At 57.3% G+C, this 16,072-nt stretch overlaps 1 long non-coding RNA gene across 2 annotated transcripts; it reads right to left on the reverse strand.

The window, feature by feature from the left end:
- Positions 1 to 2,475: 2,475 nt before the first annotated feature.
- On the reverse strand, positions 2,476 to 4,654 carry LOC133104303 (uncharacterized). 2 transcript variants are annotated; one of them, XR_009703521.1, is made up of 3 exons: positions 4,571 to 4,654; positions 3,219 to 3,324; positions 2,476 to 2,542 (listed from the first exon to the last, which is right to left on the reverse strand). It is a non-coding gene; the product is annotated as an uncharacterized LOC133104303 (long non-coding RNA). The 2 variants fall into 2 exon arrangements; XR_009703520.1 differs by lacking the exon at positions 2,476 to 2,542 and adding an exon at positions 2,885 to 3,084.
- Between the last annotated feature and the right edge of the window lie 11,418 nt (positions 4,655 to 16,072).

The raw sequence follows: 16,072 nt of genomic DNA on the forward strand, positions 1-16,072 counted from the left end.
CGTGTGTGTGTGTGTGTGTGTGTGTTTGTGTATTTGAATCCTGAGATAAGTTGGGTAAGGGAGTAATGACCAGTGTGACCTTAGCCTGGTAAAGCCCATGGAACCACAAAGGAGATGCAAGAGGCTGGCCTCTTCCTGTGCGGGGGTGGGGAGTCAGAGCCAGAGAAGGAGGTGCTGGGGCTTATGGGAGAATGTCCCGTTCACACAGTTATTTGTGAAATGCTCTTCCTTCAGTGCTGGGCTTTTGCCCACTCACATCTGGTCCTGGGAGTCCCTGGTGATGTCTGCAGGGCTCCCGGCCGCCTCCATGCCTCCACTCCTGGAAGCTGGGGCGAGGTCCAGTTACTCCTAGAAGACTGGTCTCCGCTCCTGGCACTACCCTTTAAGAGTGAAAAACCAGCGACTGTTGTTCCTGGTTGGAGAAGTTCCTTCCAAGAGGATGAGGAACTGCTGGGGAGTCGGCCGTTCTGCCTGGCAGAGGAGGCTGCTGGGAGTGGACGGGTGCCCGCTCCATGAAGATCTCCCCATGAGGACAGGGAATTGAGCTGCCCTGCAGACCTGGGCTCAGTGTGGAAACTGCTGGCAGCAGCATTTCCCAGGAGAGCCGAATGGAGATGCCTTTTGTAGGTAGTGAGCTCCCCGTCACGGGAGGTGTGTGAGCAGAACTAGCCGATCTTCTGATGGTGATGCTGTGAAAGCATTTCAGATGTCAGAAGCAGGATCAGACTTGGTGTTTCCAAACTTCATTTTGGATTTTATTCCTTGAAACCATTATTTACACTTTTTTTTCCTCTGAACAATGTATGTATGTTACTAAAAGAGTGAGTTTAGTTTTTAAAAGGTAAATCTGTGTCATTACCATAGAGAGGTTACCATAAAAAATAGGTAAAAGAGAAAGTGGTATTTGATTTTAGCCAAATACTGCTGCCTGCGAAGGGCCCCTGAGCCTTAGACCTGCTCTTTCCTTGTTTGTAAAGGGACACTGGCGAGTGTCAGACAGGTGCTGGAGATGGGCTGTCACTAAGAAGACGTTTTCTTGGATGTGACTGGCACAGAGGAACGAGAGGGTGGAAGGAGCCAGCTCCCTTTGGGGCATTGCCTCCGTTGCCCACAGGCCACAGAGGCCCTCATCCGCCCTGGGGGGAAACACCGGCCCTGAGGCCCCCAAGGAGCCTTGTCTTGTTGGACCGTGTCTGCACCAGGGATCCTCCCACAGGACTCGGCTACAGGCACAATTTGAAAGGTAAATCGGGAACAAACATTTCAGGTGTATTAATGCAAAGCGCAGATCTCTGGTGCTCAAGGGTAACCGTGAGCTCAGGCACCTTGAGGGGCCCCGGGAACACCTGTGCGCCCTGGGACCACGTGCTGTGCAGCCTGCCACGGGGGCAGCCCCGGATGTCAAGGGGTCCAAGATCTAGCTCAGACCCTGGCCACCAGCACTGTGGGGTCGGGAGACTCTCTCCTCGCCTTGGAGGAGCTAGGAGGCGTGGGAGGAGGCCCAAGAGGTCACCCGCAGAGCGCAGCAGCCTTTGAGAACAAGGGCAGCCTGATAAAGTGTCCTGGAACATTCTGAACTCGGTAAGTTCTATCCCGGTGGGGCTTTGTCTGCAGAGGAAGTCATTAAAAGGGAAGGAAAGCACGAACCCAGGTCCCTCTGGCTCCCCTCTGCTGCCTGTCCCAGCAGCTCGAGGGGGCTCAGAACAGGTGCTTCACATTTTTATGGTCAATCGTTGTCGCCTGGCATAGTGTTTGGCGCCCCTCCCGCCAAGAACTGAAATGGAGGAGCTGGTGCGGACACACCCCCGCTCTCCACGGACTTCAGCTGGCTCTGTGGACATCTCACTTTGGGGAAAGTGTGTCTCCTCCTGAGATCAGACGAGAAGTGAAGAGAGAGAGACAGAAACATTCTCCATGTCGTTGGAAACAGGAAGCTCCCCCGCTGCCACACGAGACTTGACACCGCGGTCTGGTGGTCTGGCCTGGAAAAGGGACCATCAGACATGGTATCCGAAAACAACATAGCTTAGCTAGCGTGCTTTATTTGAAGAACACTTAAAATCCTATGTTCACTTCTATTTTGGTGAATTTTGCATATGTATCAGTTGTATCATTTGAAACTGCCAATGTTCTTCCTTTTTTGACTTCCCAAGATGTCCATTTCCACCTAATGACAATTGACACTACATCTCAGAAATGATGAAAACATGTTGCAACAAAGTAGGCTGATTTCACTGTTTCGCATGAGAAAGAGGATTTTGCTGAAGGTTAAGGAGATCAGGCTTGGTTACAGACAGTGGCTGTGTGAGCTGTTGTGACCTGTTAGACGCTATGGCCAGGTGAGGATGATTATTCAGTGCGGTCCAGGTGTGGGCTGACAGCTGGCTTACCAAAGAAGAGAATCCTGAGGTCAGAGTGGTCCCAGGAAGAGACTCAGCCCAGAAACGTCCAAACTTCCTGGAAGGCAGGGCTTCATGGGGGATTAAGCTTGTCAAGTGAGAGGAGGGCATGGGCCACTGGGAGGGTCTTTGGCAGCAAGAATCTAGGGACGGTCAAACCGTTTTCTGTCCTCAGGGTTGTAATTCCACCCTAGGCGGGGAGAGCCCCTTTGGAGCAGAGCAGATGTCTCTGGCCTCTGCATGGCTGCCTGCTGACCTTTCCCTGGGTCACTTTGTCAGCTTCCCGCCCCTCTCACAGTGCTCAGTGCCGTGTTGGGGGCACGCAGGCCCTCCACTCAAGCTGCCACCGTCATGGCAGGATCTCCGTGTTCCAACCGCACTGCTTTGCTAACCTCTGATGTGAACTGAGATGTCGGCCTCGCTGGGCCGGGACACTGTCCAGCTCGGTGCAAACGCCTGCTGGCTGGTCCAGGCAAATTGTGAAGGGCTGACTCAGGGCCACGAACCTCCCCACTGTTCCTCACTCTTTGTGTCTCCCCAGCAAGGTGACTCTCGGGGGTTTCAATTCCATCTTTGTCTTTTTTAGAGTATCTGCGGCCTTTGAAGGCAGCTGCTGGGGAATCTGATTCCCCTGCACAGGTCCCGGGCATTCTCCCAAAGCGCTGGTGGACGGGGGAGGCTCTCCCTGGGGTTACAGATTCACAGATAAATCACATGGAGTAACACGTGTTTACCGTCCCAGCCCGGGCTGCCCTTCTGGCGGCGGTGATGGGAGCTTTGGGCCCAGGAGAACAGAGACCCTCATTCACAAGCGCTTACTTGGATCTGGCTTATTCCGCCGGTGATAACTCAGCGTCTGGGCAGGCAGATGCGGGCGGTGTCATGTTCTCTTTAGAAGCCACCAGCTGGAAATTGCTCAGAGAGCCTGGAGTTAGAGATTAGGTTTTGAGTAGAAAAAGATGGAGTCTGGACTTCCCTGCCCCCCTTAGAGCCCTGAGCCCTAAGGACACCCGGGGCACCCTAAGTTCCAGGAAAGGCAGACAGCAGAGTGGGGAGAAGCCCCCCTCCGTGCTGGGGGCACCACGGCACACGCGTTGCCGAAACTGCGGGAAGAGATGTGCCAGGCCCCCCGGCGCCCGCAGAGCCCAACACTGTCCAGACCCAGGGCCTTGGCTGCCTAGCATTTCCCTATAAAAATCATTTGAATTTCATTGTGGACCCACTTGTGCGGTCTTTCTGCATCCACTTCCGTAAAGAGGCAAGTGTCTTTGCCAGGCGGAGGGCATGGGAACTGCCCAGGCCTTCCCAGTGCCCGCCCTGCCAGTATGAGGGTGGAGGTGGGGTCAGAAGGTCCACCTGGTGGAGACTTCACATTCCGGAAGGACCCCACTTCAGGTGAGTCGCTGCATTAGCTTCAAACACAGCTATGTATGCATCGCGGGGTCCATCATGGCAGAGAGACACCCACCAAGCCTCCCGCCTGTAATGCATGATGTTACTCATCAATCCTATAATTGCCTTGTGACTAGGAAGATTATATTGCATCGAGGTTGTTTTTGTGTTAAAGACAATAAACGCAGACCTTCAAATTATCAACAACTATTTGCAGCGCTGCTTGGGCCTTTCTTCATGTTTTATTTGGGTGGGAATCTCAGCAAACCGTGCTACTGAGACCCCGCCCTTGGCATCTTCACCCCCAAGCTGCTACCTCCCCAGGAGCAAATGCCCTGCTACTCATGACAACCAGCAGAAAAGAGCATCAGACCGTGGAAGGGAGGGACAGACCCAGGCCGCCGAGAGGCAGGGGCCTCTGCTTCTCCAGTGGAGCCGGGGTGGACTGTCCTGCTCTCGGCCTCCGGATTCCCCTGTGCCCCTCCTGCCCCGTCCTTCCCTCGTTCAGTGGCCTTGTCCCGTGTCCCCCACTGGCCTGGTGCTGGAGCTCACACCCCCCTGCCTGGCTCCTGGCTCTCTGCCCGGCCTGCCCCACCGCCCCCCCTAACCCTGACCCTAACCCTAACCCTAACCCTAACCCTAACCCTAACCCTAACCCTGACCCTGACCCTAACCCTCACCCTCCCAGTGCTCCACCTGCCGTGTCCACTCCAGCCAGGACCTTCCTCTCGCCACGGCACCCTGCAGGTCGTCCCCCACCCCCGTGCCTTGGCACTTACAGTGTTCTTGAAAGCTTCCTCCTTTGTTGACTATGCAAATCTCTACCCCGCCTCCTCCAGGAAGTCCTCCAGAACCACTTGTCCTCTCTTCCCTCTTCTTCACTCCTGGAAGCCAATGTATTGCTGGGCTCTGTGGTTCTGTAAAGAGGCCCCCAGTGTCCCCTCTGCTCAGGATGGCTTTATCAGGGTCCCAGAACTATGACCTGGGATGGCCGCTTCCTGCCGACCACACTCACTGAGTCACCAGGACTGGCCGAGCCAGGGCGGAGTGGCGTGAGCCCTTGACCCACCTTCCTCCCCCACCCAGGACCTTTTTGACCTCCAGAGGGGCAGCCACGGCCAGATATCCTGGTCGGCCCTGCCCCATCCGGCTGACAGGTGCCCAGGCCTGAGAGCCCCTCCCTGGAAAATGAGAGACAAATTCCCATCTGAGAAGCTGAGCTCCAGGGGCTGCAACGACAAGGCTGTAGCTGCTGCTGCCCTGGGGCAGTTCCCGGGGTGGGGTGGGGGGCTGGGAGTTTGCTGGGAGGGAGACGCCACCTCTGGGGGCGCTGCCACCCAGGTCCTGACAAGTGCGTGTGTTGTGGCCTTGCTGCTGGTGTTGACATGGCTCTGGGGCAGCTGGAAAGGAGGGCCAAGTGTGGCTCCAGGCCAGCGGGGGTGGCAAGGCTGCAAGCGGAGCTGGGAGAGCCAGGCGGGCGCTGTGGACGCAGGCAGGGGCGCTGCCAGCCCCGGGCGGGCGGGGTCTGACTCCTCGGAGGGCCCGGGGTTTGCAAGGAGACAGAGCCGCTGCGTCTGGATGAGAGATGGGACTGGTCAGGCCTGCGGCCAGGAGAAGATCCTCGGGCCGGGCTGACCCTCCTGGGGACCAGCTGAGGCTCTGGGGCTTTGCCTGAGGGTGTGTGGGTCCCCGACTGGCCCTCTCCAAGCCCCCGGGGCCTGGCCAAGGCCACTGGAAGGGCTACCGGGGGCGTCAGGAGAGGGCGCCCAGGGGCATAAAAGAGGGGTGCCTCCTGGTCCCCGAGATTCCTTCCGGGGAGGTGTCTGCTGTCTTTGGGGCCCGGGAAGCCCGGCGGCCACCCGGACCCCGTCCAGCTTGTACCAGCTTGCTCTGACCTGAACAGGCCAGTCAGTGGGCGAGGCGGGTTCAAGTGAGTTCTCAGCGAGGGTGAACGACATCTAAACCCACTTAGTGGTGAGGAAATCTTTCCAAAACTCTCCATGATTGTGTGGCCCGTGGCCAGCGCCCTGCAGAGGAACTGGGCCCTTTCCCACTTGGGAGAATTCTCATTTTCTCATTCCAGGGTAGAAATGCGATTTTCTGGCTCACTGAGAGGCCTGAATGTTCTATTAAACCCCAGGAACACGCAGACCCAGAGGGGATTTGAAGAGCCGGCTCAATTTCCGGATCCCAGATGACTTGATCACCGCAGGAAGTGGGGTGGTTCGTGGCTCTGCGGGGCCCGAGGGTGCCCGTGTGTGCAGGCCCCGCCAGGCGCCTCTGGGGCTCTGTGAGGCCTGCACAGGCACCCCTGCGTCCCGCCCGTCTTCCCCGCCCCATGGCTCCTCCCTCGCCCGGGCTGGGGCCAGGCCTGTCGGATGCCCTCTGCAGCCACACCTCTCATTCCCCCGGAAATGCTTCCCACAGACCCTTCTAGACGCCCCTGGCTGGGCCAGCAGCCCCCCTGAGGTCACCTCTGAACCTGGGCACCTTGGTGACCGTGGCCGGGTCCCCACGTCCTCCTCCTGTGCAGACCCCACCCCCATGCTGCCCCTGCTGCCCTCGGCTCCATCCAGCCCCGAAGCCCCCGACAGGCCCCGCCCATCAGCCGCCATCCCCCAAACCACTCAGGTAGTTTCCCCCGGAGGCCCCCCTCCAGCGGCACCTCCTGGGAATTCATCCCCCCGCCCTCCAAGGCCTCACAAGCCTGGTGTCCTTTGTCACTGCCTCTCTGTGCCCTTGGCCTCAGAGCTGGCGCTGCTGTGGCTCAGGCCAGCTTCTTTCCTCTGTCGATGTGCCCCAAACCCGTGTCCCCACCAGGTGTCCTCCCACTTCTCCTTGCGGAGGCCTGTGGTCCTGGGAGGTGTCCACATGGGGTCTCTTCAGTGGTCCCCCAGACGTGGTCATGGCCCAGGACCCCCCTCCTCGGACCCCGACTGGCTCAGTGAATCTGCTCAAGAGAGAGCCCGAGTCCCCTCTGCCCACACCCAGGCTTTGTTCGCCTTTCTTGTTCCCCATTCTGTACCTGGCCCATCACCTCTGCTTGCCGCTGTCCCCATGGGTCCCCTGGCCAGATCTGTGTGCCTTTGTGCAGCGCTTGCATCCGGGATTCCAGCTCAGGGGCTGTGCTGGCCACCAGTGCAGACAGGCCCCTGCATTTCATCAAGAATATCGACCAGCCTCTCCTCTGCCCGCTGTCTGCACCCCGTGCATTGTCCCAGCCCTGCCCTCCCCAGTGTCCAACTGCCAAGACTCCCCAGAGACCCCAGACCCCTGGGCCAGGATGTCCCACACCCCTCATCAGGCCACTTCCATTTGCTCCCTCCCCGGCCCTGCTGATCTTCCGCCCCCACCAGGCTTTTTTCTCCCCTTGGCTCTCTGTGTGTCTCTCTGTCTCTATCCCTCTTATTTGTCTCTCTCTCTGCCTCCTGTTTGTCCCAGGCATCTTATTTATTGCAAGATCGACATTATAACAATGTTAAAGGATATTTTTAAAGGAGAACAATTCGCTCATGGTTCCGCGCACACACAGCGGCTGCGTTCCTGTGTCCACGTTCTCTCCAGTCCTGGCTGGTGACGGCCACTTTCGCATCACACAGCTTGAGAGACACCCTCTCCTAACACTGTGTCCACATTTCCCCACTGCTCCATCCCTGTCACCAGTGTGGTCCCGTCCTCGTGCTGATGGCCACGCCCTGGCGTGGACACGGGGCTGGGGCCCTTCTCCCTGCTTGGCCGCCATGGGGGCCACTTGTGCTCTGTGTTTTGCTTTGTTCCTCGTCTCAGGGACGTCTCTGAGGTCCCTGAGGAGCTGGCACAGGTGACTCCAGAGAGGACTCCAGAGAGGTGGTTGTGGTTACCTGCCTCCACTTTGGGGGGAATGACCCGGCAGAGCTGCTAAAACACAGACTGCACGTAACCCCGCCAAGCTCGTGCAGACAGCCCAGTGCCCGTCGGCAGGGGAGCACAGGGTGCGTGATGGGAGAGCAAGGTCCTTGCTACTGGAGGACATCCGTGCTGCGCTGATGCCTCAGAGCGAGGTACCCGGGAGCTGCACCCCTGCGACCTGGCACCTGTTTTAGCAAAAGGTGGGGGAGGGCACCCACTGTCCACCCTGGGGGGTGTGGGCGGGGGTGCTGACTTCCTAGACACCCCTAACCTGGTCCACTGGGGGTGCAGGGCTGGGTCCTCAGTGGGCTCCAGGCACCCCCAGCCCAGCGCACGGGAAGCAGCGAGAGAAGGGACCTTGGTGGAGAGCCGGGCCCAGGACACCACATTCTCGAGGCCAGGGCTATTTCCCCACCGCAGCACCGGCTTCCTGGGTGGTCTCCTGCATCCAGCAGTTACCACTCAGCACCTCCCACTCACGCACCTCCCCCTGAGCCGGTCCAGCTGCGGGCTGCTGGGCATCTCCCAGCATGGTCCCCGGTCCACACACCACCCACCGAGGGAGGGGGCTGGGCTCCCACCTTCGAGCCCTTGGTCCTCAAACCTGCAGCTCCTCTCCCCCTCCTCCCTCCTCCCTCCCTTGCCCAGCGGTGTCACCGTCCAGCACATCACTAGGCTCTGCCCCAGGTGTGATCTTGCCCCTTTGCTTCCCCCTTTCCCACCCCTACCTTGTTCCTGTTCTGGCCGCTGCATCTCCTACAGCCAGTACGCGTTCTGCTGTCTCTCCGGCTGCGATCCAGGCTCCACTGGTGCTCCTTTAAATCCCCTTCCAGAATCCCAGGCCTGGAACCTGCAGAGAAGGTGCCCCCAGCCCACTCTACCCCCTGTGGGGGACCCTTACTGCTTTTGGGTGGGTGGCGGTGCAACTCCCAGGAGAGGGGGCTGTCCCGGCAGCCTGGCAGCCCAGACCAAGTAACCCAGAGAATGGTTTTGGGGAGAAGATCAAGCTGATGGGCTGGGAGCTGCAGCTTTCAGGGTCAAAGACCAGAAAGGCTGGCCGCCTGCCCCCAGGTGTGCTGGGCCCGGGCTGGACACCCTCCTGGGCTCAGCCGTTCATGGGGATGGTCCCTTCTCCCGGCTGCTCCCCATGCGCTGGGCTGGGGGTGCCTGGCCCCACTGAGGACCCAGCCCCGAGGAGGACCCACCCCTCCCTGGCCAAGCCCCTCCCCACTGGGGGAGGCCAGGGGTAGCTAGGACCTCAATTTCCAGGGAATTTATGTCAGCATTTCTCAAGAGCACGCCCACCCCATCCTCTAGCCGCTGGGGGCTTTTCAAAAAGTCCGCCTGCATGCATTGCTGGTGGGAATGTAAAATGGTGCAGCCGCTGTGGAAAACAGTCTGGCAATTCTGCAAAAAAAACCCCCTAAAAACAGAATTACCGTATGATCCTGCAATTCTACGTCTGGGTATATTATCCCCAAGAGAACTGAAAGCAGGGACTTGAAAAGATGTTTGCACACCCATGTTCAAAGCAGCATTATTCACAACTGCTAAGAGATGGAAGCGAACTAAGTGCCCATTGATGGGTGAAGGATAAACAAAATGTGCCTATCCGCACAATGGAATAGAATTCAGGCTTCAGGAGCCCATGTGGGGCAGTTGTGCTGGGTGGGGTTCCAGATGGCAGGCTCCACACTTGGCTGAGCGAGGTGGGGGCTGCCCAGCCTGCTTAACTCAGCTGCGAGTGACAAGTGACTCATAGCCGGTTGCCTCAGGTCAGGGAAGTGGAAAAACCCCGAGTGTTTAATAAATATTTTCCTCATCACCTTCATTAATTATGTCTCTACATGGCCTGGGAGGTGTTAATTTCCTTCTGTCCAGGCCTCGCTCACGGTGACAGAAGCACTGTCTGGGGGTGTCCTTGCCTCCTGGGTTCCACTTCTAGGGAGATTCTCCCTTGCTTTGTAGGCAAACTATGGTGATGACAATGGTGGTGATGATGGTGGTGATGATGAAGATGGTGATGATGGTGATGGTGATGGTGATGATGGTGATGGTGATGGTGATGATGGTGGTGATGGTGATGATGGTGATGGTGATGGTGATGATGATGGTGATGGTGATGATGATGGTGATGGTGGTGATGGTGATGATGGTGATGATGATGGTGATGATGAAGATGGTGATGATTGTGATGGTGATGGTGATGATGGTGGTGATGATGATGGTGATGGTGATGATGGTGATGGTGATGGTGATGATGGTGGTGATGGTGATGATGATGGTGATGATGATGGTGATGATGGTGATGGTGATGATGATGGTGATGGTGATGATGGTGATGGTGATGATGGTGATGATGGTGGTGATGGTGGTGGTGATGACAGTGATGTATGGAGGTCCTCCTATGCCAGCTCTCCCCCCAGCATACGGTAAAGAGCTTGGACTTTATCTGGAGAATGATGGTGAGCCATTGAGATGTTTTCACTGCTTTGTGACATGATTCTAAGTGTGTCCTTGGGGGATGTCACGGTATGGAGTCAGACTAGTGGGTGCAGGGGACCAGAAGGAACACAAGGAGGTCAGGCAAGAGGCGAGGGGGCAGGAGGGGTGACGAGAAGGCAGCAGATTCGAGAGAGGTATTGGAGGTAGAGCCCAGGACTAGCTCTTGGAGCAGATGTGACGGGTAAGGGAGAGAGTCAACCATGAGATGTGGAGGTGGAAAGAGCAGATCTGGACCAAAGTTTCTGAATTCAGCCGCTCAGAGATGCCTGTTGGACACCCAGGGTCAGCAGCTGGACACACTGCTCTGGGTTTTAGGGACAGTCAGGCCTGGATGCAAGAAATGGGACTTCATCTGCGGAAATTAGGTGGTACTTATGTGGGGCTTGGGGCCCCCGGGGTGGAGGTTGGCAGGGAGGAGCGTGGGAAGGAGCCACCAACAGAGGAGAGGGGCGTGGAGAGGAGGAGGGGGCATCAGCGCCTCCCCCGTGACCCTGATAGCTGCCAGCAGCACCCAAGAAGCCCAAGTGAAGGCTGCTGACCTCTCTCCAGGTGTCCTTCTACCCGGAGATCCCTGCTCCCCGGTCTGAGGTCTCGGTGAGCCCCGAGTTATCTGGAGCAAGGAGGGGAGGGCACACAGCAAAGGCCAGGCTGCAGGGAGGAGGGCGGCCTGCTGCTCACAGAGTCACCTGTCACCCCATCCTCCCCTGGGCTCCTCTCCCTGGGCCCCTTGCCCTGGACTCAGGCCTGAGCAGCACCCCCACCCCGGCACATCCCAAACTGGGCTCAGCTGCTTCATTGTGCAAAGCCCTGGGGGCGTGGGGCATGGGGACCAGGCCTGGGGGCAGCAAGGGTCCTGCCCGCAAAGCTCCGCCCACCTCCTGCAGGTGAGTTCGCGCTGGGGCCTGTGGTTGCTCCCATTTCACGGAGACCCACCTGTCTGCCTTCTGATTTCTGGGGTCTCCTGCCTGGATCGCCCACGGCTGCACCCTTCCCGCCCTTGGCACTGCTTTCCCGGGCCGACCACACCCTTGGCAGGATAGGCCCAACAAGGAAATCAATCCTGGCAGCTGTCGTCCTGGCGCCGCGGGGGCAGGAAGGCGGCCACAGGGAGGGCTTTTCCGTGTGCTGCTTTGTTCTGTCTTATTCGGAGCAACATTAAGTTACAAACCAAAGGGTGGAAAATAGTGGGAATTTCACTGCGCTTGGCAGCGGAGCGGACTTCTTATGAGGGTGACAGTCAAGGAAAGTGCTCTCGGGGCCCAGTTGCTGCCACAGACGAGGCTCTCAGTGGCCACCCTGATGATGCCCCGCTCTGCCTGCTGCGTGGGGCTGCGGGTTCCAACCCTTACAGCGTTTTCTCGGCTTCTGTTCTACTTCACAGGCAGTTGCCTGGAAGTGGAGAGACGGTTTATAATGAAAACCAAACTCATAAAATGGGGATTTGCATTTAAGTTTTCTTTGCCCTCATTTCTGGGGAGGAAAGCAAAGGCGGGGGGTCTCCACACAGGTGATTCCGGAAGCACGTGCCAGGGCTCCAGCAACCTGTGTGGACTCCATGGGATTCTGTTCAGACCAACCCGTAACTTTCAGTGGCCAACAGGGACTCGGGGACGTGGGGACGTGGGGACACAGTCTGTGCCATCCCCACTTGTCCCTGGCAGACACTCGAGGGTGGAGACAATGTGGCCCCTCTGGAAGCAAGAGGATGTGATGCCCGCTTCCTCAGTCTGGATGAAGGCCTCGCTCTGTCCCTTCATGCAAGTTCCGGCTTTATCTGGTCTTTCTGGAGAAACTGGCAGAAGTGTGGTTTGGACGGGCATTTCCCTTTTTTTTTTCTCCCCCCCTTTTTTGATAGTGACATATTTAGATAATAATAAATAACTTCCCTTAAAGATATCCAAGTACAGAATTGCAGAAGTTGCTTAGTAGAGGGGGCTCTGTTAGCGGCACTTCTGGGGCTGAGCCCGGTTCAGAGGTGCATCAGTCAACAGACCCTGTTCTGCTGCCATAACGAGCAGGCCCAAGGTCCAGGGGCTCTGTCCCAGGTGGCCCCAGAGGGGCCAGTGCAGGGACCCAGGTTGTCAGGGGAGGAGGGGCAGGTGAGCCTCACACCTGCTGAGTCCTGAGGGCTCCCACCTGAACCTCACTTTCCACGGGGGCCTCCACCCCCCGTGCGGGGAGGTGACCTCCTGCCACGTGCCCTGAGGCCAGAGAAGGACTTCTGGACAGAGGCGTGGCCTGACACTTGACTTCTTTTCTGTTTGGGTCTGATCCAGGGGTCATCTCTGGGGAGCTGGCAGAGCTCAGGCACACGGCCCTGCCATCTGCACGGTGAGGGGGAAGAACCTGAGTCCATGGACCCTCCCTTCTCCCCCAGGTGCTCCCACCAAACGGGAACAGGAGCCAGGTACTTCTGTGGCCTCTCTCCCACCTTCGGCCCAGTCCTGAAGCTCCTCCCCTGGACCGATCTGTACCCGTCAAGGCTGCTCACGTGAGGCCAGAGATGCATGTGATTTGAAAAGCGGGGGTCGGCCAGACCATCCCGCCGGCACGGCGGTCCCCAGGCTGCCTCCGCCCCCCACCCTGCCCCGCCCCTTGCCCTGCTGAGTCACGTCCCGCTCCCGCTCCGGGCGGTTGTGACTTCTGGTCGGTCAGAAATGTTTCTGGTTGAGCTGTCAGTGGCTGAATGTCCTTCCTGCCCCTTGAGAGGAAAGTTTCAGCTCTGGAAAATTACCAGGCCAGGAAGCTAGGGAGGTTTCTGCCCTGGGGCAGTTTGAGAGAGAAATTTCCCGACTGGTCTCAGACCGCGAGGAGAGACACTGGCTCCTGGCAACCTTTATTAGAACCACTTTCCTGATCCTCTGGCAGCAGGAAAGCTGTGTCCCAGACTGTCCTCATGGACACAAGCCAGTTTGTGTCAGAGAAGCGGCTCAGCCGTTTGGAACAGGTGCAAACCCTAAGTTGTGAGTTCAGACACATGGACTCCTTCTGGAAATCATGGCAAACCCCAGCGACTGCCTGAAATGATTCCTATGTGCACAGGAGTCCAGGCCCTCCCCCACCCTCCCTAGGCAAACTCCTTTTCAAAGCACCTAGAAGTCAGGTAAATATGGAAAGTGGGTTAAGTACCAGCTAAATCATTAGAGCAGAAAACATAATTGCCAACCAGCCTACTTAAGGCTGGAAGTCCTGGGGTGGGGGGCAGGTCTAGAGCCCACTGAGCTCCCCAACCTGCACAGGTGATGCCGTTCAGGTCTGTAGATGCCACTGATCTGAATATTTGTGTCACCCCTCTCCCTCCTCTCTGATCGAGGAGGGAACGTGACCCCCTCTGATCTCCCTCTGTCCCTGGTTGGGGCACCTGTCCCCCCTGTGTGGGTGTCACACCAGCACACACAGGTAAACCCCGTCAGTCCCAGGGAAGGTTCCTAAACGCTCCAGGGGAGAAGCCACTGGGAAGTTACACACAGCTCCGTTCGGGTCTGTCTGGGGCCACATAAAACTTGACGGATGGAAACAAGGGCAAACCTGAGCAGCCGACCCTAACCCTAGGCACATGATATGCCTGCATGACGACATCAACCCTTCCGGGTTCCTCCGCGATCCTGTGCCCACGAGGCCGGCGCACAGGAGGCATCGTGGGCCTCAGTCTGTCCGTCTGTGCAGTGGGGGAGCCAGCAGGGCTGTAGGAGCTCCGGAGACAAGGCCTCAAGCTGCGCAGAGCGGTGTGAGCATCGATCGGGCTGGCCCTGGGGTGGCCATCCCATCACGAGCCCATATTTCAGAGCACAGATTAGACTGTCCCTTTCCTGCCTAAAGCGTCCACGGCTCCCAGCACCCAGCTCCTCCCTGGGAGGTGGTGAGTCTCGGCTGCTGTGACAGATCACCGAGCCGGACTGGGAGCGGCACGCAGACAGCACCTTGCAGCTCTGGGGCCAGAGTCCCGGGTCCCCCGGGTGCAGTGTCCACGGGATGGAGCTCCTGGAGGCTTTCTCTCCCGTTCCAGCCCTCAGAGGCGCCACGGCCCGTGGCTCGTGGCCCTTTCCTCGCATCACCCCAACCTCTGCTTCTATCGCTGCGTCTCCTCTGGCTCTGACCCTCCGGCCTCCCTCCTCTTGGGACGCTGGAGACCAGTGGGCCACCCAGACCACCAGGCTCATCTTCCATCTCACGGTTCATACCCCTTTGCCAGGTAAGGTAACATATTCGCAGATTCGGGGGTTAGGACGCGGGTGCTGTTGGGGCCAAGAGGCACCCTCCCTCCACTGGTCACCTTGCTGTCCTTCCTCCCTCTTTGTGCCCGCTCCCAGGGGCTTTCAAGCCCTCAGCCTGGCCGTCCTTCTCACTCTGGGGTCTCGGCTGGTGTCCCTTCTGCCAGGGTGGGGCTGGCCCCCCAGGGTCACCCTTCTAGTGCCTGGTCCCTGTGGTTTTTCTGCTGTCGGTGCTGTGCTGGCAGGGGATGCGTCTGCTACCGTGCCACCTTGTTCGTCCCTCAGAACACCGATAACATCATCTCACGGCTGCTAACCCAGGTGGGCTGCCTGAAGGTGGGGGCTGGAGACACGGTCTCTGAAACACACGCAGCAGCCACGGAGCACTTTATTCTGATTTTAAGTTAAATTTAAAAATTTAAACTGATACCCATGCAGTTTCTGAAAACTTTTATGTTTGAAACAACTTAAGTAAATGAGTGTCCTTTTCTGACCATAAATTTTATGAAATTTAAGTATAAGCAACGATTTCTGATAAAGATTTAGGTTCTGAATTTAGATGTACTGTAAACATAAAACATACACGGGATTTTGAAGACTCACCAGAAAAAAGGGAAAGTAAAATATCTCATTAATAATTCCTTATGTTGGAGCTGTTACAGTGGAGGATTACTGGACTGAATGTCAATATTATGACATAGTATGAGTGTGTTTCATGTTTGGTAATTGCAATCATTGTTGCTTTTGTTGTGGTCATCCATGTACAATGCTTGGTGTCAGTCTATTTATCTCCTGTAAAAATAAAATACAGTGTGTGTGGAAAAAAAAAAATTCCTTATGTTGATTATATGTTGAAATGATAATTTGGGGGCTATTTAGGGTTAAATTAAAAGATATTATTAAAATTAATTTTACCTGTTTCCTGGAAAATTACATATATGGCTCTATTATATTTTTATTGAACTGTGATGGTCTAGATGCACAAAAGTTTAAAAAACAAAACCTGAAAGTTTAATGCACCACCTAGTGGCAACTTTGAAAGGGCAGCTGGGGGCTGTGAGCATCTCTGCAGGGTGGCGGGAATGTGTGTCTGTGTGTGTGTGCGTGCCTCCGTGTGTGCCTGTGTCTCTGTGTGTGTGTGTCTGTGTCTATGTGTGTCTGTGTGGTGCAGAGACACAGTGCAGAGGGCACAGTGCCGGCCACACAGGGATGTGAAGCCTGTGGTTTCTGCCGCCAGAGGGCCAGTCTGGGCCACAGTCCCCAGCACAGTGGGCAGAGTGGACGCCCCACTGACCCCTCCTTTGCGGAGGGTGGCCCAGCTCACTGGCTGGGGCCCAGGGGAGAGGTTGGTCTCCATCCAGAAACAGGGCTCAGCACTGGACTCCCGGGAGGGTGGTCCAGGCTGGAAGCTTCCTCTTCTGAGAGCCACACAGCTGGATCACACAGAGGCTCCTGGGGCCCGAGGGGCGTCCCAGCCCCCAGCCCCTGCGTGTCAGGGGAGGCAGGTCCCTGGGGGGGGTTGTCAGGAGGGCAAATCTGGGTGACAGGTGGTTCCCCTGCAAGGTGGCAGACCTCGCATGGGGCGTTTCCAGGGAGGGGCTGGGCTTTGCTGGTTGCTAGCTGCTCCTGGGCTGCGGTCTCGTCACCCTCCCATCAAGGCCACTTCCTGGGGCTCTG

Source organism: Eubalaena glacialis, chromosome 13 (genome assembly GCF_028564815.1).
Source record: "Eubalaena glacialis isolate mEubGla1 chromosome 13, mEubGla1.1.hap2.+ XY, whole genome shotgun sequence".
NCBI classification, from domain to species: Eukaryota; Metazoa; Chordata; class Mammalia; order Artiodactyla; family Balaenidae; genus Eubalaena; species Eubalaena glacialis.